This window comes from Desmodus rotundus, chromosome X (genome assembly GCF_022682495.2).
Source record: "Desmodus rotundus isolate HL8 chromosome X, HLdesRot8A.1, whole genome shotgun sequence".
NCBI classification, from domain to species: domain Eukaryota; kingdom Metazoa; phylum Chordata; class Mammalia; order Chiroptera; family Phyllostomidae; genus Desmodus; species Desmodus rotundus.
In genome coordinates this window covers 46,400,277-46,424,738 of record NC_071400.1, presented here as the reverse complement: position 1 = coordinate 46,424,738, position 24,462 = coordinate 46,400,277, and the positions used below count along the sequence as shown (strand labels likewise).

The 24,462-nt window shown below is 37.7% G+C and overlaps 1 long non-coding RNA gene across 1 annotated transcript in view; it reads left to right on the top strand.

Annotated features, from left to right (window-relative positions):
• The window catches only part of LOC123478815 (uncharacterized), a 57,804-nt gene extending 35,789 nt beyond the window's left edge, over nucleotides 1-22,015 (top strand). The window contains exon 3 of the long non-coding RNA XR_008426021.2: nucleotides 21,429-22,015. This is a non-coding gene — a long non-coding RNA (uncharacterized lncRNA). The remainder of the gene's footprint in view (nucleotides 1-21,428) is intronic.
• The last annotated feature ends 2,447 nt before the right edge of the window (nucleotides 22,016-24,462 follow it).

Here is a 24,462-nt window from a genome sequence, read left to right as displayed (position 1 = left end):
TTCTCTCTCTGTTACCTCCAACAATACTATACTTTTTATTGTCTCCTGAATCAAGGGCCTGAACCTTTTTGTAGTTAAGGAGGCCCTCAGTTTCTCAGCTGGAACCTCCAGATTTTTAAGGCCTTAACAATAAAGAAGGAAAAGTCTAAAGGAGGAAAGCAAATTACTGCTGCTCAATAGTCACTAAGAGGTCCCTGGCCCACTTTCTCAAACCATAGTTTGTGGTCCTGCTATGAGTGTGCACTTAGCATTAATCACTCATGGGAGAAGCAAGAAATATTTCATTTTATGCTTTACAGTCTCTGGTTATAAAAATTGCTTTTAGCACCCTTTTAAAGCCATTAGAAGTCAGCCCAGAATGGTATAGCTCAGTTGCCTGAGTGCCATCCTGCAAAGCAAATGTTTACTAGTTTGTTTCCTGGTCAGGGAACATGCCTAGGTTATGGATTCAGTCCCTGATCAAGGCACGTTCAAGAGGCAACCAATCGATGTTTCTCTCTCACACTAATGTTTCTCTCCCTCTTTTCTCTTTCCATTCCCTTCTTTCCAATTAAATAAGTAGATAGATAAAGTAAAAGTCATTAGCAGTCATAGTGATGTCATTTGATTACATGTAATTTGCTTCCAGAGTTGAGCTTTCTGGTAGTAAAATCAGATGTCATAAAACCATGATAATTGTATATTAATACAACCTGTTCTTATAAACCAGCAGGCAAATTTATATTGCCATTTCTTAAACAGTTACAGAGCTCCTGCCTTCTTGCTTTCCTTTCTTCCTGTTTTCATTCCTTCTTTCCCTCCAAAAATATTGTGTGACCATCACTATTTACTACCACCACCACCATTAGTCCTTGCCCTCAAATAGTTTAAAATCTAGCACAGGACACAAACACAACACAAACACACAAACAGATTTCTGTTGCATTTATTGCATAGCATTCTAATTGAAATATGCAAAGAATATTATGAAAGCACAGAGGAGGGAAGCACCAAGGCAACCTCCATAGGACATTCTAAAGGGTAGAAAGGAGTCTTCCAAAAAAAGAGTGAAGGTACAAACAAAGACTATTTAAGGCAGAAGTTGCTGCACTGGGCATAAAATTGTGGGAAGACCAGAGTGGTGTTTAGAAAACTCCAAGGAGTTCAGTGTTAGAAAAGCACCATGCTCCAGGTAGAAATCAATTTTTTAAAAAGGCCAAAATAAGAGGATCCAAGATGGTGGAGGAGTAAGTGGAGGCTACACTAACCTCCTCCCTGGACCAATCTGGAATTATAACTAAATTGTACAGAAATCATCCAGAATAAACAACTGAACACTAGCTGGAGAGAAGCCTTATAACCAGGGACAGACAGGGCAAACCACTTCATCACAATGTAATTGGTACGGAGTGCAGAGGAGACGTGAGAAGGTTGTCTGGGCTCTCATGGGTGGCAGGTGAAATGCAAGAGGGATGTTTCAGTGGCCAGGGGGGCCTGCTGAGAAGTATGGGGGTCTAAACCCCAGTTGGGCTCCCCAGCCTGCAGCACCGGAGCCAGAATGGAATGCAGAAAACATCCAGCTGTGAAAAGTGTGGGTTTTCTGTCTGCCAGGGAGAAATGGCTGGAGATACAGAGAGCCTCTGAAAGGGCCAACACACAAAGTTTTGTTTGCAGCCACTTACCCTGAGTGCAGGCAAATGGAGTGCAGAGTGGACTAGAGACCCTGGTGGAGAGACTGGGGACAGTGGCTTTCAGGAGAGAATGGAGAGAGCAGTAGCCAGGATCCTGGTGCTGAGTCATCCCCCATAATGCAAGAGCCATCTTTCTCAGGCAGAGCACTCTTCTCCAAGTGGCAGCAGCCTGAGGGGAAGTAATAGCCCCACCTGCAGGAATTACTGTGCCCCATCCTGTGGTGCTGATTACCAATTGACTGTATAAACAACTGAAGGAGACAGATATAGACTGTTGATCACTGGTTGTTTTGAACAGGCTGCCTAGAGCCAGATTGGAACACCACCTGACATCACCAGAGCTGGACCAGGAAAGAAAAGACAGTGGTAAACACTAGATTCTCCTGAGATTAATTCCACCGGTCTTCATGATTTGCATATTTTTTTCTCCTGCATTAGCTTTTTAATACTCATTTCTTGTCCTTCAAGTTTGTGCCTAATAGGACACTAGTTTTTATATTAGTTTATTTCAAATCTCATATTATATTCCTCCCTTCTATTACTCCATTTTACCTTCTTATTCCTTCTTATTATTATCATTTTAAATTTTATTTTCTCTCTAGCTGTGACTTGTTTCCATTCCTTACTATTACTAATTCGCCCCCTTGGAGACTCTCAAAACCATTTCTCTTGCCATTAGTCATCTCACATTCTGTTTCCTGTTCTTAAAATGCCCTTATTCACTCTCCACATTTGTCAATCTTTTCTTTTTGGTTGTGGATATGGTGGTTGTTGTTTCATTTCTTCAATTTTATTTCTAGACCGTCACTATTTTTGTATTTCAAGTCTCAAATTTTATCATTCTCCTCTTCTACTCCATCTTACCTTCCTCTTGTCTTTCTTTTTTCATCTTAAATTTTCATTTTCCCTGTCTTACCCTAGTTTTTATTCCTCACTCTTAGCATTGCTTCTCCCTCAACCCCCTCAAAATCACTTCTCTTTCATCTAGACATCTATTAAGCTTTTCTTTCTTTCTTTTTTGCCTCTTATTCCCATCCCACCTACATTAATCTTTGCTCATTTGTTATTGAAAGTGCTGTGGTGGATCTTTTTCTACAATTTGGTTCCTATTACTTTTCTGTCTTTCACTATATGTTATAAGTTTCAGTTTAAACCTAATACTATATGCTTCCCTTGTCTTATTCCATTCCACCTTCTTCCCCCCCTTTTTTATTTACGATGTACATTTTACTTTCTTTCTCACTTTGCCTTGTCTATATTCTCTACTCTTATTATTGTTCCTCCCTCTAACTTGTCAAAATCACTGTTGTTCAGTTAGTCATCTCACATTCGTTTTTTCTTTCTTATGATAGTCTTAATCTCTTTACACCTTTGCTACTATTGGCCCATTTGCTATTCATGGTATGACTGTGGGTGGGCGTTATTTTTGTGGGTGTGGGTTTGTTTTCTGGGCTTTGTGGTTTTGTTCTGGCAGCACATGTACAAGAGCATACAAGACATGGTAGGTGGAGTGACTCACACTCAGCCACCTGGAGGGAAGGATCCACCAAAGAATGATCCAAAAACAACCAAAACCTAATTACATCTAGAGAAACCATCCCAAGAGCATCAAGTTCATGAGATCAAATATACTACAACACTGAATCCCACAGTTTTCCTACCACAGAAGATCACATCATGAAGACAGGGAGTCAAAGCAGATCAATGTAAGAAACAGAATCAAACAAGAAAAGTCACGTAAAATGGGGAGACAAAAAAACCCCCTGCAATTGAAAGGAAGGGAGGAATCCCCAGAAAGAGTCCTAAGTGAAATACAGGTAACCAAACTATCAGACGTGGAGTTCCAAAAAAAAAAAAAAGTGGTAGTAAGTATGCTCAATGAGCTCAATGAGAACCACAAAGTACTGCAGGAAAGCTACAAGGAACTTACTGCAAACCACACCAGCATGAAAAAAGACATAGAAACTATCAATAAGAGCCAAGAGGAAGTGAAGAATACAATATCTGAAATAAAGAACACAGTAGAAGGAATTGAAAGCAGGCTAGATGAAACAGAGTATTGAATCTGTGAGCTGGACAACAAGGTAGAAAAAAAATCCCAGACACAGCAACAAAGCAAACAAAAGAAACTCAAAAAGAACAAAGGGGTAATGGGAGCTGAAGGACAACATGAAACATAATAATATTCATACAATAGGGATACGAGAAAGAGAAGAATAGAAGCAAGGAGCAAGGAATAGAAAACCTGTTTGAAAAAGTAATATCAGACAACTTCAATAACTTCATGACAGAAAAAGTCATACAAGTTCAGGAAACACAGAGGGTCTGAATCAAGATGAATCCAAAGGGGCCCACTCCAAGACACATCTAATCAAAATGTCAAAATTCTAAGACAAAGAGAGATTCATAAAGGCTGCAAGGGATAAATACCAATTAACATACAAGGGAGCTCCGATAAGTTTAACAGATGATTTCTAAATAGAAACACTACAAACCAGAAGGGAATGGCAAGAAATATTCTAAGTAATGAAAGCAAGTGACTACAGCCAAGATTACTTTATCCAGCAAGGCTCTCATTTAAAATGGAGGGCAAAATAAGGAGTTTCCCAGACACAAAAAGGCTCAAAGAATACACCTCCACCAAACAAACATTGCAAGACATACTAAAGGGACTGTTTTAAAATGAAAAAAAAAAAAAAAAAAGGAGACAGAGAGGAACACAGGTACAAAGGCAAAAATGGCAATGAATAAGTACCTATCAATTATAACCCTAAATGAAAATGGGTTAATTGCTCAAATCAAAAGACATAAGGTAGCTAAATGGATAAGAAAATAAGATCCACATATACACATACAAGATACTCACCTCATAATAAAAAATCTACATAGACTGAAAATGAAGGGATAGAAAAAAACATTCTTAGGAAACAGACTTACAAACAAAGCTGAAGTAGCAATACTCATACCACACAAAATAGATTTCAAAACATGATCATAAATAGAGACAAAGAAGGACACTTCATAATACCAAAGGGAATAATCCATCAAGATTATATAAACCTTGTAAACATATATGCACCCAATATAGGAGCACCCAAATATATAAGGAAAATCTTGGAAGCTTCAAGAAGGATATCTACAGCAACACACTCATAGTAGGGAATTTTAACACCCCATTGTCAACAATGGATACATCTGAAGAATCAACAAGGATAATAAAACATTGAACAACACTCTATTTCAACTGGACTTCATTAATATATACAGAACCTTTCACCCTCCAAAAGCATAATTTACATTCCTTTCAAATGCACATGGAACATTTTCAATGATAGAACACATGGTAGGAGACAAAACAAGCCTTAACAAATTCAAGAATATTGAAATAATATCAAGCATCTTCTCAGATCACAATGGCTTGAAACTGGAAACAAACCTCAAGGAAAAAAAAACCTCAAAAACATTCAAATTCATGGAGACTGAATAGCATGCTATTAAATAATTAATGGGTTAAGAGTGAGATCAAGGAAGAAATCAAAAAGTTTATGGAAACAAATGAAAATGAACACACAACAACCCCAAACCTGTGGGACACAGAAAAAGGAGTTCTGAGAGGGAAGTTCATAGCAATACAGGCCTACCTAAAGAAGATAGAAAAATCTCAAAAAAAGACTTAACCCTACATCTATAAGAACTAGAGGAACAACAATAAACAAAGCCCAGAGTGAGTAGAAGAAAGGAAATAATCAAGATCAGAGCAGAATTAAATGACAGAGAGAGTAAAATAAAAATCCAAAAGATCAATAAATCCAGAAGCTGATTCTTTGAAAAGATAAACAAAATTGACAAGCCTTTAACCAGATTCATCAAGAAAAAAATAGAGTGGACCCAAGTAAATAAAATCAGAAACAAAAGAAGAGAAATTACAACTAATATCACAGAAATACAAAGGGCTGTAAGAAATTACTATGAATGACTTATGCAAAGAAACTGGACAACCTGGGCAAAATGGACTAACTTCTGGAAACATGTAATCTTCCAAAACTGAATCAAGAAGAAACAGAAAGCCTCAATAGACCCGAAATAAGTAGTGAAATTGAAGCAGTAATCAATAACTCCCAGCACACAAAAGCCCTGGAACAGATGGCTTCACAGGTGAATTTTACCAAATATTTAGGGAAGAGCTAACCCCTATACTTATCCAACTATCCCACAAGTTCAAGAAGATGAAAGACTCCCAAACTCATTCTACAAGGCTAGTATCATCCTAATTCCACAACTAGGTAAAGACACAACACAGAAATAAAACTACAGGCCAATATTTGCAATGATGATAGATGCTAAAATCCTATACAAAATATTAGCAAACAGATCCAGCAATACATTAAAAAGATTATACACCATGATCAAATGAGATTCATCCTAGGGAGGCAAACATGTTATAATATTCACAAATGAATAAACATAACACACCACATAAACAAAATGAAAGACAGAAATCACATGATCACATAAATAAATGCTGAAAAACCATTTGATAAATTACAACACCCATTTATGATAAAATGGCTAGGCAAATTGGGAGTAGAAGGAACATACCTCAATATAATGCAGGCGATATATGAGAAACCTGCAGGCATCACTATATTCAGAAGGAAAAACTAAAATCTTTCCCTCTAAGATCAGGAATAAGATAGAATCTCTGCTTACACCTCTGTTATTGAACATACTATTGGAAGTTCTTGCCATAGCAATCAGATAAGAAGAAGAAATAAAAAGGCATCCAAATTGTAGAGGAGGAAGTAAAACTGTCATTATATGCAGATGACATGATGGTGTATGTAGAAAACCCTATAGACTACACCAAAAAAACTATTCAACATAATAAGTGAATTTGGCAAAATGGCAGGATACAAAGTCAATATTCAGAATTCAAAGGCATTTTTGTACATCAACAGTGAAAAATCAGAAACAGAAACTAGCAAAAAAAATTCCATTTACTGTACCAACAAGAAAAATACATTACCTAATAATAAACCTAAGCAAGGAAGTAAAAGACCTATACTCATAAAATTACATAACACTGAAGAAAGAAATTAAGGAATATGCAAATAAATGGAAGCACATACTGTGTTCATGGATTAGAAGAATTAACATCATTGAAATGTCCATAATACCCAAAGCAATCTATAGATTCAATGCAATCCTCATTAAAATACCAATGACATACTTCACAGATAGAGGACATACATTTAAAAACTTATGTGGAACCCAAGACAACCCCAAATAGCCTCAGCAATCTTTTGAAAGAACAAAGTTGGAGTGATCATGATACCTGGTATCAAACTTATTACAAGGCTACTGAAATCAAAACAGTGTGTTACTGGCATAAGAACAGACACATAGATCAATGGAACAGAATAGAGAGCACAGCAGTAAACCCAGGTCTTCATGGTCAATTAACATTTGACAAAAGAGCAGGAGCATAAAATGGAATAAAAATAGCCTCTTCAACAAATGGTGTAGGGAGAACTGGAGTGATACATGAAAACAAAAATGAAACTAGACCACCAACTTATACCATACACAAGATTAAACTCAAATGGATATAAAACTTAAACATAAGCCATGACACCATAAAAGTCCTGGAGGAAAATATAGGCAGGAAAATTTCAGATATCACATGCAGCAATATTTTTACCAATATATACTCTAAGGGAAAGGAAATAAAGGAAAGTATAAACAAATGCAACTACATCAAATTAAAAAGCTTCTGCATGGCTAAAGAAATCATAATCAAAAGGAAAAGCAAACCAACTGTATGGGAAAAGTTATTTGTCAGTGATACCTGAACAAGGGTTTGATCTCCAAAATATATAAAGAACTCATACAACTCAACATCAAGAAGACAAACAATCCAATTAAAAGTTTGGCAAAGGACCTGAATAGACACCTCTCCAAGGAAGACATACAGAGGGCCTAGCGACATATGAAAGGATACTCAGCATCACTAGCCATCAGAGAGATGCAAATTAAAACCATAATGAGATATCACTTCACACTAGTCAGAATGACCATTATAAACAAATTAACAAATTACAAATGCTGGTGAGGTTGTGGAGAAAAGGGAATCCTAGTGCACTGTTGGTGGGAATGCAGACTGGTGCCGCCACTGTGGAAAACAATATGGAATTTCCCTCGAAAACGAAAAATGGAACTGCCTTTTGATCTAGTAATTCCACAGCTGGGATTATACCCTAAGAATTTTGAAACACCATTTTGAAAGAACCTGTGTACCCTATGTTCATAACAGCATTATTTACAATAGCCAAGTGCTAGATGCAACCTAAGTGCCCATCAGTAAATGAGTGGATCAAAAAACTGTGGTACATCTATACAATGGAATACTCTGCAGCAGAAAGAAAGAACTTATGCTAAGTGAAATAAGCCAGGTGGCAAAGACAAATACCATATGATCTCACCTATAAGAGGAACCTAATGAACAAAACAAATAAACATGCAAAATAGAACCAGAGGCATGGAAACAAGGAACAGACTGGCAGCCACCAGAGGGGAGGGGCAGGCAGTTATGAGGTAAAGAAGGGGAAGGGTATAGTCAGGAAATATGTATGAATGATCCATGGACATGGACAACAGGGTGGAGATTGACTGTGGGAGCGGAGGGTGGAGAAGACAGGGAAGAGCAACAGGGAAAATTGGGACAACTTTAATAGAGCAAAAATTTTTTAAAAGTCCAAAAAAGCAAGCACCAGATAAAGAAGGACTTGTATAACATCAAAACTGAAATATATTAAGTTAGTGTTAGTGATCTACTAGAAGATTCTAATATAAGATTTGATACTGTAAGGCTAGTAGAATGGTTGGGTGAAAATTTTCCTAAATACTCTTTTGAGTAAGAGGTGATAAGGGCATAAACTAGGGTAAGGATTGTCAAAGCAGAGTGGAAAAAACAGATTCAATAAATATTTAGGAGATAAAATTAGCAGGACTTTATGATTTAGTGCACATGAGGTCATGAAAGATCAATTATTAAGGTAAATGTTCACCCTAGGTGTCTAATTTATTGATGACAATGGGTGATAGAGACAACATGGGAAGAATAAAAGATTTAGAAGGGATTAGACTTGACATCAATTTTGGATGTTTTAAATGTGTGATGTTCTGACCATCCTTGGTTCACAGGAGTAGAAATAGCCGTAGGGTAGTTGGAAATTATAATTCTTGGGAAAGGATCAGGCTAAATATAGATACAGGAATGGTATATATATTGATGGTAATTGTAACTATGATAATGAATGAGCTTACTCAGGGAGAACATGTAGACTAAAAACAACAGAGATCTGAGAACATAATTCTGGTACAATAATATTTAACAAATATTTCTTAAGTGTCTATACTAAATATAGGAAGACCCTCAGCTTGAGCATTTTACAACCTAATTAAAGATGATATTGAATTTCAAACTCATCCTCAAAGTGGCAGGGTTCTGAGGAGTTACCATTCAGACTGCAGCATGGGACAAGGAAGAGACTGACCAGCTCATGTTAGAGCCCTTAACTCATGTTAGAACATGCTTGACATCTACTTTATGTGTGTGTCTGTGTCTGTGTATGTATTTCTGTTTTTTTTCATTTAACAAATGTTTATTGAGCATCTACAATGTGTTAAGAACTAGCAAGGCACATTAGTAAAAGATAAAAATGTCCTCACTTAGAATTTGGTATTTTATCATTAATATTTCTAACACACACAAGTGCACAGACGCACACACACACTATCCAAAATGGGTGGTATAAAAATGCCAATACCTCCAACTGCCTTTTTTTAAATTCTGTTGTTATTCAAGTACATTTTTCTACCTTCCCCCCCACCTATCCCCCCCGACTCCACCCACCCCCACCTCCCTCCTCTGATTCCAACCCCCCTTGGTTTTGTCCATGTGTCCTTTATAGTTGTTCCTGTAAACCTTCCCCCCTTCCCCCCATTATCCCCTCCCATCCCCTCCCGTTATTGTCCATTTGTCCTTTATTTCCATGTCTCTGGTTATATTTTGCTTGCTTGTTTGTTTTGTTGGTTAGGTTCCAATTAAAGGTGAGATCATATGGTATTTGTCTTTTACTGCCTGGCTTATTGTATTTCTGTTTTCATTGTACTTTTGGTATGGGTGGGGAAGGATCATAACCCTACTGTTAAAAAAAGAGAAATTTGGCAACCACTTCTCTAAATGACTGATTTAAATATTATCAAAAATCCAAATATGTGGGATAAACATATGGCTCAAACTTTACTTTTCATGAAAAGAAAAAGATGAGAGTAATGTTTAAAAAGTTGATAATGATATTTGTTCAGCATTCAGTTCTATTTCATTCAACTCAGCTTCATTAAATCATCACATATCACCCTGACCAATGTGGCTCAGATGGTTCGGCATCATCCCACAAAATGAAAGGTCATTTCAATGAAAGGTTGATTCCCAGTCAGGACACATGCCTCAGAGGTGTGGGCCAGGTCCCAGCTAGGGCACGTGGGCGAAGAAACTGATCGATGTTTCTCTTGCACATCAATGTTTCTCTCCCTCTCTTTCTCCCTTACCCTCTCTCTAAGATTAAATAAATAAAATCTTTTAAAAAATCATCACATATTGCTAAATATTAACTAATATATGGGAAGGTAGGATACGTATTTTTTAGGAGGTGCTTGCCAGATGAGGTATTAAGAGCTGAAACATGGCCAAATAAAGTATATTTTTAAATATTATGCTCCTAATTCTAGATATGATCAGATGAACAATTGGAAGACTTGTTCTCCAGTGGGCTTCTGCCATTCAGCATTTTCACTAATTACATATGACACATAGGTGAATTGACTATTACCATTCCAAATTATGAAATTTCTATAAGCTAAAACTTTTTCCTGGGATATCGGTCAATGTTTCATCTGAAACCCTGGGAAAAGGATGATTTTACATGGGATTGATGGCTTCTGTCTTCCCTCCATTCCACTTAAGTAATTAAGAAACAAAACTTAGATCAGATTTATGACTTATTAGCAGAGGAAATAAATTCCTGGAAATCAAACATATAAAGATAACCAGTGGTACAGTTCTGTGATAGGAATGGATTAATAAAGTTTGCATATTTGACCAGAGGGAAGGGGGTTGGAGAATAGTAAAGAGCAAAGGGGGCCAAATATACATTGACAGAAGGTCATTTAACTTTGGGTGGTGAGCACACAATCCAAAATACAGATCATGTATCATAGAAATATACACTTGAAACCTGTATATGCACTGGCTGGTGTGGCTCAGTAGATCGAGTGCCAGGCTGTGAACGTAAAGGTCATGGGTTTGATTCCCAGCCAGGGCACATACCTTGGTTGCAGGCCAGGTCCCTAGTTGGGGATGCACAAGAGGCAGCCACATATTGATGTTTCTCTTCCTCTCTTTCTCCCTCCCTTTCCCTCTCTTTAAAATAAATAAATAAGAAATAAATAAATAAATAAATAATTATAAAAAGGAAACCTACATAATCTTTAATGTCACCTCAATAAATTTAATTAAAATTTAAAAAATTAAGTTTGCATACTTAAAATAGTTTAAAATGAAGTAGTTATTTGCAAATCATTATTTTTATTAAAATATATAAAATTCATTGAAAATAAAATCATTCTGTTTATTTATTGTATTATTATCATAAAAGCTTATAGGTTACCCTCTATTTGTGGAAGACCTCTATTCTAGTCAATTTGATTGTGAAATGAAATTCCATAAATTAAACATTGCAGCAGGAGTGGAGGGAGAACTTAATGGGGCCATGGTGAGTAGGATGGGGAGAAGATTTGCTCCTAGCAAGTGGAAAAGAGAGAAAACTTTTATTTGTTTAGATTTGATAAGTTTAGGACAAATCATTCTTATATGACTGTCTGCCAAGTCAAAGATTCAGTAAAGTTGCATTTGTTGCTGATTTATCAATAGTTTAAGTTCAATAATTCATGTTATTTTTAGGGAAAACAAGTTATACATTTTAGAACATTATTAGTGGTGCAGAGTGTACTAGTTTGTAGTAGTCTATTTGAGTCCAAGAGTCAAGGCATTTAATATGGTGGTTGGACATAAAACTTTACATTGCCTAGACACTTCTGCTTCCAGCCATGTGATGTAATAGACATACTGGGAATACTCACTAACTGAAAAAACAGTAAGATCCTGGATAAAATATAGTTTTTGTGTGCTTCTGGGATTACAGAATATAGAGAGGAGATTGCAAAAACCACCTCAGTTCCTCAAGTTAAAAGGTATAGACCATGAACTGAAACAAAAGCTAGGAGTAAGAGTAATAAGAAAGCTAGACACACGGGCATTGTTCTGAGTTGAAATACCAATTATATGGTAGTTCTGCTTTCAATTCACTAAGACTTGAAATAGCAGTAGGATTGGGAGCACATGAAAGGCTACTCTGAACCTTAGTCTCCCTCACTAAACCAGAACACATGAGGGAACTAATGTGATCACAGGTTAGTAGTGTCCTTCCTCCCTATGAGAAGTAAAAAGATATACTCTGAAAAAAAATACAATTTAGGCCTGCAGTTTTATGATAAGAGTATGGAAAATCAGATATGAGTTCACAATAATGAAAAATCACCAAACACCTATAAAAGGAAAGCACCATAAGCAAGAGTCCACAGAAACAATAATGAGCAGATTTATATTCCTGAGGACTTCAGATATTTAGAATACTTATGTATGACATATTTTTAAAAATTAAGGATGTATCACAAAGATGAGAAAGCAACAAGACTATTAGAAGTTGCATGAAATTTTGAAAAATAATTAAATGGAACTAAATTATTAGAAATGAGCAATATATTTACTTAAATAAAAAATTCATTGAATGGTAAAAAAAAAAAGAAAACAGCTCAGACCACAGGTGAAGAGAGAATTAGCAAGCTAGAAGAAAAACCTAGAGGAATTACCTATAGTGGAGACAGAAATAAAATGAGCTGGGATGAAAAAGAGAGATAGAGTACAGAATGCAAATACTTAATTTATGTCAAAACATAAAGAGAGACTAGAGAGAATAGAGGAGAGGCACCATTTGCAGACATATTTACTGATAATTTTTCAGAACTGATAAAAGACATGAATACCCAAATTTAGGAAACACAACATAGTCTACTATATGTCTGTTCTTATGCCAGTACCAAGCTGTTTTGATTACAGTGACCTTAGTTTGATATCAGGTATTGTGATCCCTCCAACTTTGTTCTTCTTTCTCAAGATTGCTGAGAGTATTTGGAGTCTATTTTAGTTCTTTTTGAATTTTTGGAATATTTGTTCTATATCTGTGAAACATACCATTGGTATTTTAATAGGAATTTCATTGAATCTATAGATTGCTTTGAGATGTATGGACATTTAATGGTGTTAATAATTCCAATCAATGAACCTGGTACATGCTCCCACTTGTTTGTATCTTCTTCAATTTCTTTCTTCAGTATCCTATAGTTTTCTGAATATACTTGGCTCTTTTTCAAGAAAGGAATACAAGCTTTTGCTTTTGGCCTTCTGAGTGCCAGAAAACAGATTTTCTGAGACCACTTGGAAATTTTAATAGGTTTTTTACTCTGAGGTTAAGGTGACACAAGGCTTGACAGTTTCACGTTGCTATACTCGGAGCCCTAAGGCACTTTGCTCTGAGATGCAGCAGTAGTATTGAGCCAAGGGCAAAAATAAATGGGCTATGAAAATCTGGATGTGACTATTAAAATGCTGAGAATTTAAAATATTCCAAGATAAAATTAGTAATGAAACAGTACCACCTGTGTGTGACATGCATGGACAATCTTTATACATTGTAACAAGAAATATTACACTTTCAAACATTCTACACATCCTTGCCAGCACTTCTTGTTTGTTGATTCATTGATGATCGCCATTCTGACAGGTGTGAGATGATATCTCACTGGGGTTTTAATTTGTATTTCTTTGATGATTAATCACGTTGAACATCTTTTCATATGTCTATGGGCCATCCATTTGCTCCCTGGAGAAGTGCCTATTCAGGTCCTTTGTTCATTTTTTAAGTGGGTTACTTGGAATTTTTCTTTCTTTTTTATTTTTTTTGGTATTGAGTTTTGTAAGTTCTTTATAAATTTTGGATATTAACCCCTTATCAGATGTGTCTGCAAATATGTTCTCCCATTCTCTGGGTTGTCTTTTTTTATTTTGTTGATGATTTCCTTTGTTGTGCAAAACTTTTTAGTTTGATGTAGTCATATTTGTTTTTTCTTGTTTGTTTCCCTTGCCTTAGGGTATATATCTGATAAAATATTACTATAAGTGATGTCCAAGATTTTGCTACCTATGTTTTGTTCTAGGATTTTATGGTTTTGGATCTAACATTTAAGTCTTCAATCTTTTAGAATTTATTCTTACATGTGGTGTAAGAAGGTGGTCTAGTTTCATATTTCTGCACGAGTCAGTCCAATTTTCCCAACACCATTTATTGAATAAACTATCTTTAGCTCATTGTAAGTGCTTGCTTCCTCTGTCACATATTAATTCATTCTAAAGGTGTGGGTTTATTTCTGGGCTCTCTATTCTGTTCCACTGATCTATGTGTCTGTTTTTATGCCAGCACCATGCTGTTTTGATTTATATGGCCTTATAGTATAGTTTGATATTAGGTAGCATGATTCCTCCAACTTTGTTCTTCTTTCTGAGGATCACTGTTACTATGTGGGGCCTTTTGTGGTTCCATATACATTTTTAAAATATTTGTTCAAGTTCTATGAAATACATCCTTGGAATCTTGATAGGAATTGCATTGAATCTATAGATTGCTTTGGATAGTATGGGCATTTTAATGATGTTAATTCTTCCTATCCATGAACATGGTATGTTCTTCCACTTATTTGTATCTTCTACCCTATGCAACAGTATGGATGGACCTGGACAACAAAAGCTAAGTGAAATAAGCCAATTAGGGAAAGACAAATATCATATGATTTCACTCACTGTGGAATCTAATAAACAAACTGAACTAAGAAGCAAAATAAAGTTACACTTATAGATAGAGTGCAGGATGACAGCTAAGGGTGGGGAGGTTAGAGGTTGGAGGGATTGAGCAAAAAGAAACAAAGTACCATGGATATGGACAACAGTGTGGTGATTGTGGGGGTGAAGAGGTATAAGGGGACTAAAGGGTAATGGAAAAATATAATAAAAATCAAATATTAAAAAATAAAACACTCTGAAGGAGAAAGGATAGAGTAAAGAAACAGAATAGAGGAAAGGGGACAACAGGGAAGGGTAGAAGAGAGAAGAGGAGAGGAGAGGAGAAAGAGCAGAATTAAATTATGAACCTAGGAACTTCTGTTTCATAGAGGTTATAACAGCAAAATATTAGCTCAGCAGTAAATGCTGCAGAGAAACTATTTCTTTAGAGTTGTCTTAGACATATTTTCCTTTTAAATACTAGTCCTTACTAACCTTCACCACATGATATAGGAGGCATAGTGTTTTTCTGAAAAAAAATGTTTTATTGGCAGTCATGTAGTCTGTCATAAAACATTCCTTGACTGGTAGTCATGATGACAAAGACAGAATAGATTTTAGGCACTGAAAGAAACACAGTAAACTCCCTGAATTTAGCCATCTCCACTATCTTCCTCAATGTGAAATAGACTATTCCTACCTTAAAACTCAGTGTGACCTACATGTTAGACAATAGAAAAATAGAGTAGGCAGGGAAGTTTGGAAGCTTCTTCATTATCTGGGTTTCTATACTTGGATGGACTTTTCCATGGTCCTTTTTCATTATCAAGCTTTCAAAATGGTTAATAATAGAAGATACCAGGGTGAATCATTGGACTAATTCAGTGGTTATTACAGTCTGCTGCCTTCCTGGGGTGTCTCATCTTCTATATAGCCCAAGCAATTTTTATGTTGAAAAGAATATTGCCTGAAGAGAAACACTTGGACAAATAGGCTTTAAAAAATTTTTGTTTTCTTTTTTAAAATTGATTCCAGAGAGAGTAAGGGAGGGAAAAAGAGAGGTAGAGAAACATCAATTGATTGCTTCCTGCATGTGTCCCTAATTGGGACCCAACCTGCAACCCAGACATGAGCCCTGACCAGGAATCAACCTTTTAGTTTGTGGGACGATACCCAACCAACTGAGCTACATTGACCAGAACACTTGAAAAAAACCCAACTAAAATCTTTGAGGCACATTCTTAACCCAAGTAGGAATATACAGTATTTTTTTCGGACTATAAGACACACAAGACCATAAGACGTACCTAGGTTTTAGAGGAGGAAAATAGGGAAAGAAAACCTGCTCCACCCCCCCCCCCCCCAGTGAGCCAGGTAAGCAACATTTGGACTATAAGATGCACCCCCATTTTCCTCCCAAATTTGGGGGGAAGTGCATCTTATAGTCCAAAAAATATGGTATTCTATTGTCTTTTTGCCACAGTTTTGCTTGATTTGTAGTATCTAAAGAATCACACTTTTGAATAAACAGCAGTCTTAATTTATACCAACCTAGAATGTAAATATAATTCTGCAATTTACAAATTAGATAGTTCTAGTACTTCTGGAAGGCACAAAAGAGAGACTCTTAGAGCCTACTTAAAACCATTAACCAGAGAAGATTCTAGCATATTACTACTGTACATTAAATCTAGTAGGCATTTAGTAAACGTTTGTGAAACGGAACTGAATCATGTCATAAAACAGCAATCTCTGTTACTGCCTTTTAAAAAATTCTTCAATTTTGAACTCCAAGTTCAAAATTATTTTCCCATTCTGTACCCAGCAATAGTTATCAGCTTTATTCCATACTACCTGCTGACATGCCTACTTCACCGTGGACAAATAGATACAAAGCCTCCCAAGGCCTTGACTCCCCATACTTCAAGAATAATGCATTACCTTCAACTTACCCACAGCCTTCACACCCATCCACGGACAGCATGGATTTCCACATCCTCTACTTATTCTGCCCTGACACTCTAGCAACCAAAATACTTATTTCCACTTTTCTCTTGGTTTTCTTTATCACTGGCTCTTATCAAATATATTTATTGGTTTCTTCAGATTTCAGATTTGTCAGTGTTTCTCCCTCAGTCTCCTAGAAGTAAGGGGCTCCTGTCTCATACCTTTTTGTTCTCCTTGCCTCTTCTTTTCTTGGTTCTTAACCTAGGGAGGGGATTCCTTAAGAGTTTGTGGTTGGAACTGTATTTCAATGTAACAGATTCCTTTATAATCCTATATGTCTTATTTATTTTTTTAATTTTCCACTGAAGTTGAAACTGTATCCAGGAAGGAGACTAAATCATAAGTGTGCAGTTCAATGAATTTTTACAAAGTGACAATAACTGTGTAATTAGCACCCAGAATGAGAAACAAAAGTACTACAATACCTCAACTCCAGAAGGGTTCCTCCTGCCCCCTTCCAATGAGAAACCCCAAGGGTAATACCTGTTCTGACTTCTGACACTATAGATTAGTGCTGCCTGCTCTTGAACTTTAAATAATAAGAATCACTATCATCCATTTTAGTTTATACATTTAAAGATTATTCTGAGAAAGTATCCAAAGCCTTCACCAGACTGCCGAAAGAGTCCATGGCACCCCTTTACCCACACACATACAAAGTTGCAGAAACCCTGGATAACCTCTTATACCTTTCTAACTGTAGGATTTATGAATCTGATTCTTCACATAAAATGAGGGAAAATTTGGAGAACTAATTGCAAAAGTAAAGTATGACTCAGAATCTGATAATGTCCAAAATAAATTGGCAGTGTCAAAGGTTTGCAAAGATTGATTTATTGTTAGTCTGTTCTTGCTGTGAGGGCAGGGTGGGGAGAGTACTTTTTGACTGAGAAAAATGAGCTTTATTTAGCTATTTTATCATATATTGCTCAAGGTTTTGTGTTTTTCTCTTTCAAAATAATTTTAAGGATAGTCACCTGTTTGGGGGATTAAACTCTCACATTACCTAGCACAGGGTCTTGCATGGAAAAGGAGCACAATAAATACCTGATTATTCAGTTTTTTGCTTCAGTTGGCCATCCTAAAACAAAATATCAGCTAATAAATTCTTTCAAAAAGACACATCTTGTCTAAGTGGTTGTGTTTAAGTAAATTCCAGTGGAATTTATTTGTGTAGTGTAATTTGTAGGGAAATATGTTTGCACTTGAAGGTGAACAACATTACACAGACCTCCAAATATAAGGAGAGACTAATCTACCTAATTGTGTTCTTTTTGCCTAGCATTTTTGTTGTCCTGAATATCCTCTATTCTTTTAATGTCATTTTGAGTGCTTACTATGGCACCCAGCACTACATTCAAGGGCTGTAGCAGATGAAAGAGAAATAGAATATGCTGAGGCCAATCATCTAATAATTTGAGAAACAATATTTAATAACAAAAAAGGGCTAAAGGAAGGTGTGAGGAAGATTATATTTAAGCAACAACAATAAATGGTAAAGACAATAAAATTATTGAACGTTAAATGAGTAACTTCCCTCTGGGGAGATTGGAGAAGGCCTTGAAAAATATCATTACTATTTTAGCTGATTCAGAATTTCTGTACAGGAGAGGCTTAGGGCAAGGGTGTCAAACTCATTTTTACTGGGGCCACATCAGCCTTGCAGTTGCCTTCAAAGGGCCGAATGTAATTTCAGCTCCTTAATAGTTAAGGAGTAGTTCTGTTTATACAGTCCCAAAATTATTTTGGCCCTTTGAACGCAACCACAAGGCTGATGTGGCCCCCAGTGAATATAAGTTTGACACCCCTAGCTTAGGGGCTGGCAATCTGATTAGAAAGGAGGGCTGGAGGACTTGTGTTGAAGTTGCACTTATATAACCAAATGCAGTATTTGTATGTGGATTATAGGTTTATTAGTGGTGGATCTTGAAGAACAGATGAGATCTAGCTAAGGGATGGAGAGAGGGTCTTCTTCATTGAGGATTCAGAATCTACTGTGTGTATGAATGCCTTTGTGGAGGATATGATATGTAACACAGGGTTCTTATTCTCAAGAAAGTTGCACCCTATATGGAGAGGTATGATATTCATTCATAGAAAGTCCTAACAAACAGAAATAATTTTAAAATGTGCCAAGTTCAAGCAATAATTGATCAAAAAAGAGAGAGCTCAGAATTTACTTTTGTGGTCAGGGAAGGCTTCCTGGATCAAGTGGAACTTGAGGTAGGCCTTGAAAGATACATGGTAATTGGATAGGCAGAAAGAGGGAGCCCAGGCAGAATTACATCAATTGCATTCCCTAACTTCCTAGTCATCATTGAACTCTCCTCCTGGGCCTCACATTCTGAATGACATTTTATGAATCTTAAGTGAATGGTACCTTGAATTGTTTTTGAATTGTAAGCTGTATTTCCCCAACCAGCCTGTTGAAGGATTATTTTGCATGTGGAGGTGGTGCTAGATCCTACCTTTCTATCCAGAATGAGTTAACAGAGCTTCTATAGGTACCTCACTGCACTAGGCCACAGACTTTAGATAAGAGAAGTGCCTTTGTGCTGGAGTGCACTTAATGATCAAGAGTACCTCTGTCCCGACACAGTTGATGAATTCACACAGTTTGGGAGAACTCAAGCCAGTGCACAAAAGTCAAGATGAGTGAAGAAAACTCTCTGTTCACCTTCATTCCAAGGTTCTGAATTCATTCTTGGGAGGCTTTGAGAAGGGAGGGTGGAAAGAGTAGAAGGAGGAGTAGAAGGTAAGTGATACAGAATTTCTGACCTGAATTCCACAACAGAAGAATGTATGAACAGCAAGAGGCACAGGTTCAGGCTAGTGCTCTCACATACCTGAAGAAAGTAGCTCTTCTCCAACTCCCATTACTCCATAACAATTGACAGTTTGCTCCAAAGAATTAATATTCTTCTGCTTTCTGCTCCCCACACCAGAGCTTGGGAAATGAGAGAGAGGTACCTTGAAAAGGAGAGAAAAGGGAAACAACATTTTTAAATGTTTATAAGGATATCCAGAAAGACAACGTGAATGGTTTCATGCTGGTTAAATCTTTCCTGGATCAGGGATGTTTCTATGAGGAATATGAGGAGCATGAATTATGTTTGTTCTGATTCATCAAGAAACTGCAAGATGGTTAACTGGGAAAAAAATGAGGTCAGCCCTTCTTATTATGGAATCTTCTGGAAAAATCTAGTTGAATGTATCTTGAACTGCTTCAGTGAGGGACATTTGGGACAGAAGTTATTCAGAAAATTCAAAACATCTGCTGGCACAAGCATAGTACATCTGTTCCAGTTGCCATGCAAAGTGTAAAGGCAAATATAATTTAGAGCACATAAAAAGGTAAAGGAAATGTGGAAAGTGCTTAATCAGAGTGACAGGGTAAACTGAAGTCAAGTCATTTCTATTTAATCAGATATAATGTGCTCCAGTTATTGGCTTAAGAATAAATAGGAGATACCTACAGTTATAGTATACACTCATTGGGATTTTTCCCCTCTATATACCTTTCCTTTGAGATTGATGAATACTGTCAGGGAGCATTTGCATTCTACCTAAAGAATGATCCTTTTAGCCAGTCAGTGAAAGACAAATACCATATGATCTCACTTGTAAGTGGAATCTAATGAACAAAATAAACTGACAAGGAAAACAGAACCAGAGGCATAGAAACATGGAACAGACTTACAGCTGTAAGAGGGGCGGGGGGTGAGGACTGGTTGAAAGAAGGTGAAGGGATTAGTCAAAGAACATATATGAAGGATCAATGGATGGTACAGGGATTGACTGTGGGAATGGTGGAGGCAAGCTGCATAGACAGGAACAAAGGTGGAAAAATTGGGATAACTGTAATAGCATAAATATAAAATACTCAAAAAAGAATGATTCTTTTAGCTGATGGGGCATGTTTCATAGTGCACATAATCTCCCACAAACCTCCAAAATGATAATTTTTTCCCACTTTAAACTGTAAGTCAGAATCTGATGTTCAAGGTAACATGTGGAAGGTCATGCAGTAACACGTTTAGTCCTTGTTAGGAAAGCGTACTCTTCTTCTTTTTTTTTTTTTTTTTATTGTTATTCAATTACAGTTGTATGCCTTTTCTCCCCATCCCTCCACCCCACCCCAGCTGAACCCACCTCCCTCCCCCCTCTCCACCCTCCCCCTTGGTTTTGTCCATGTGTCCCTTTATAGTAGTTCCTGTAATCCCCTCTACCCACTGTCCCCGCCCCCACCCCCCACCCCCGCCCTGGCTATTGTTAGATTGTTCTTAACTTCAATGACTCTGGTTATATTTTGTTTGCTTTTTTCTTCTATTGATTATGTTCCAGTTAAAGGTGAGATCATATTTTATTTGTCCCTCACTTCCTGGCTTATTTCACTTAGCATAATGCTCTCCAGTTTCATCCATGCTGTTGCAAAGGGTATAAGCTCCTTCTTTCTCTCTGCTGCGTAGAATTCCATTGTGTAAATATACCATAGTTTTTGGATCCACTCGTTTGCTGATGGGCACTTAGGTTGCTTCCAGTACTTGGCTATTGTAAATTTTGCTGCTATGAACATTGGGGTGCACAGGTTCTTTTGGATTGGTGTTTCAGTGTTCTTAGGGTATAATCCCAGCAGCGGAATTACTGGGTCAAAGGGCAGTTCCATTTTTAGTTTTCTGAGGAAATTCCATACTGTAAGAAAGCGTACTCTTCTTAATTTTTTTTCTTTTCTGTAGTGCATTAAGACTCAAAGGAGGTGAACGCAGAAAAGCAGACCCTGAGCTCACCTGAAGCCCGGCTGGTGCGCACTCAAATTAGCGGACTAGGGGCCCACAACTGAAACTCCAGGTGAGCACGAGCCCTGATAAGCAGCCCGGCTGCCTGGGCGCCAGACCCAAAGTGCCCCAGTGGGTGCGTACCCCAATCAGTAGCCTGGGGCCCACACCTGAAACCCCGGGTGGGCGGGCGCCCTGATAAGCGCCCGGCTGCCTGGGCGCACAGACAAAAAGCTCCTGGGTGGGTGCACAACCAGATCAGTGGCTGGCTGCCCCCAGGCACAGACCCAAAGCAGGGGATCTGCAACCAACCGAAGTCCAAAGCCGAGATGGGCCACACAACCCCATCAATGGCCTGGCTGCCTGCAGGCGACCACAGCCAAAAGCACCAGTTCTGAAAAACTCCTACGTAGCCCCTGTGCACAGAACTCTGCAGGGCCTACTGGCTCTCTAGGAGGAAGGCAGAATGCCCAGCAGAGGGGAGCTGCAGGACTAGGGGAGACTGCATTCCCCAGAAAGACTCGACCCAGTAGGGGGAAGAACTACACCATAGCAGCACTGAGTGCCCCTAGCATCTAAGACAGCAAAGAGCAAGAAAGTGGAATGTGAGTTGCCCCTAATTGGTGCAACTCAAGGACAGCACAGCTGGTGAACTAAAGGCCTAGTGGGGAGCAGAAGGACCCGGAGGAACTAGACTGGAGGCTGAACAACAGCGAAGAGTGTGGCTCAGGAAGGGAGAAAAGTGAAACCAATCCTTCAAACCACCCCCTCCTGTTCCACAGACAGGACAACCAGCAGAACTAACCTGACCGGTTTAAAGCCAGCAGAAGACCTTTTTTTTTTTTCTTTTTTTTCCTTTTTTTTTTCTTTCCTCCTTTCCCCCTGAATTCCTTCTTCCTTTCTGTCCTCCTTTCTTTTTTTATTCCTTCTTCCTTCCATCCTTTACCTTTTTTATTCCTTCTGCCTGCCTTCTTTTATTTATTCTGTTGTTTTAATTTTTGTTAAAATTCCTTCTTATCTCGCCTCAGATCTTTCTTTATTCCTACTCCCTTCCTTCCTTTCCTTTTCTATTCCCTTTTTCCCTCCTACCCTTCTTCTCTCTATTGCTCAAGCATAATAAAGGCCATATAGGAGAGACCTACAGCCAACATCACACTCAATGGACAGAAACTTAGAGCTTTCCCACTAAGGTCAGGAACAAGACAAGGATGCCCTCTCTCACCACTCCTATTCAACATAGTATTGGAAGTCCTAGCCACAGCAATCAGACAAGAAAAGCAATAAAAGGCATCCAAATTTTAAACGAGGAAATGAAACTGTCACTGTTTGCAGATGACATGATAGTGTACATGGAAAATCCTATAGACTCCACCAAAAAACTACTCGACCTAATAAATGAATCTGGCAAAACAGCTGGATACAAAGTCAATACTCAGAAATCAAAGGCATTCCTGTACACCAACAACGAAACTGCAGAAACAGAAATCAGGACAAAAATCCCATTTGATATAGCAACGAGAAAAATAAAGTACATAGGAATCAACCTAACCAAGGAGGTAAAAGACCTGTACTCAGAAAACTATACAACACTGAAGAAAGAAATTAAGGAAGACACAAACAAATGGAAGCATGTACCATGCTCATGGATTGGAAGAATTAGCATCATCAAAATGACCATACTACCGAAAGCAATTTATAGATTCAATGCAATCCTTATTAGAGTACCCATGACATATTTCACAGATATAGAACAAACATTTCAGAAATTTATATGGAACCAGTAACGACCCCAAACAGCTGCAGCAATTTTGAGAAAGAAGAACAAAGCAGGAGGGATCACAATACCTGATATCAAACTGTATTCCAAGGCCACTGTAATCAAAACAGCCTGGTAGTGGCATAAAAACAGTCACATAGACCAATGGAACAGAATAAAGAGCCCAGAAATAAACTCTAGTCTATATGGTCAATTAATATTTGACAAAGGAGGCAGAAGCATAAAATGGAGCAAAAACAGCCTCTTCAACAAATGGTGTTTGGAGATCTGGACAGCTACGTGCAAAAAAATGAAACTCGATCACCAACTTACGCCACACACAAAAATGAACTCAAGATGGATAAAAGACTTAAATATAAGTTGTAACACCATAAAAGTCCTTGAGGAAAACATTGGCAGGAAAATCTCAGACATTCTACGCAGCAACATCCTCACAGACACATCCCCTAAAGCAAGGGACATAAAGGAAAGAATAAACAAGTGGGAACTCATAAAAATAAAAAGCTTCTGCATGGCTAAAGAAAACAGCACCAAATTACAAAGAGTACCAACAGTATGGGAAAACATATTTGCCAACGATACCTCAGACAAGGGCCTGATCTCCAAAATATATAAAGGACTCACACGACTCCACTCCAGGAAGACAAACAACCCAATTAAAAAATGGGCAAAGGACTTGAACAGACACTTCTCCAAGAAGACATACAGAGGGCCCAGAGACATATGAAAAGATGCTCAGCATCACTAGCCATCAGAGAGATGCAAATTAAAACCACAATGAGGTATCATCTCACACCAGTCAGAGTGGCCAACATAAACAAATCCACAAACAAATGTTGGAGAGGATGCGGAGAAAAGGGAACCCTAGTGCATTGTTGGTGGGAATGCAGACTGGTGAGGCCACTGTGGAAAACAATATGGAATTTCCTCATAAAACTAAAAATGGAACTGCCCCTTGACCCAGCAATTCCGCTGCTGGGATTATACCCTAAGAACCCTGAAACACCAATCCAAAAGAACCTGTGCACCCCAATGTTCATAGCAGCACAATTTACAATAGCCAAGTACTGGAAACAACTGAAGTGCCCATCAGCAAACGAGTGGATCCAAAATCTATGGTATATTTACACAATGGAATTCTACGCAGTAGAGAGGAAGAAGGAGCTTATACCCTTTGCAACAGCATGGATGGAACTGGAGAGCATTATGCTAAGTGAA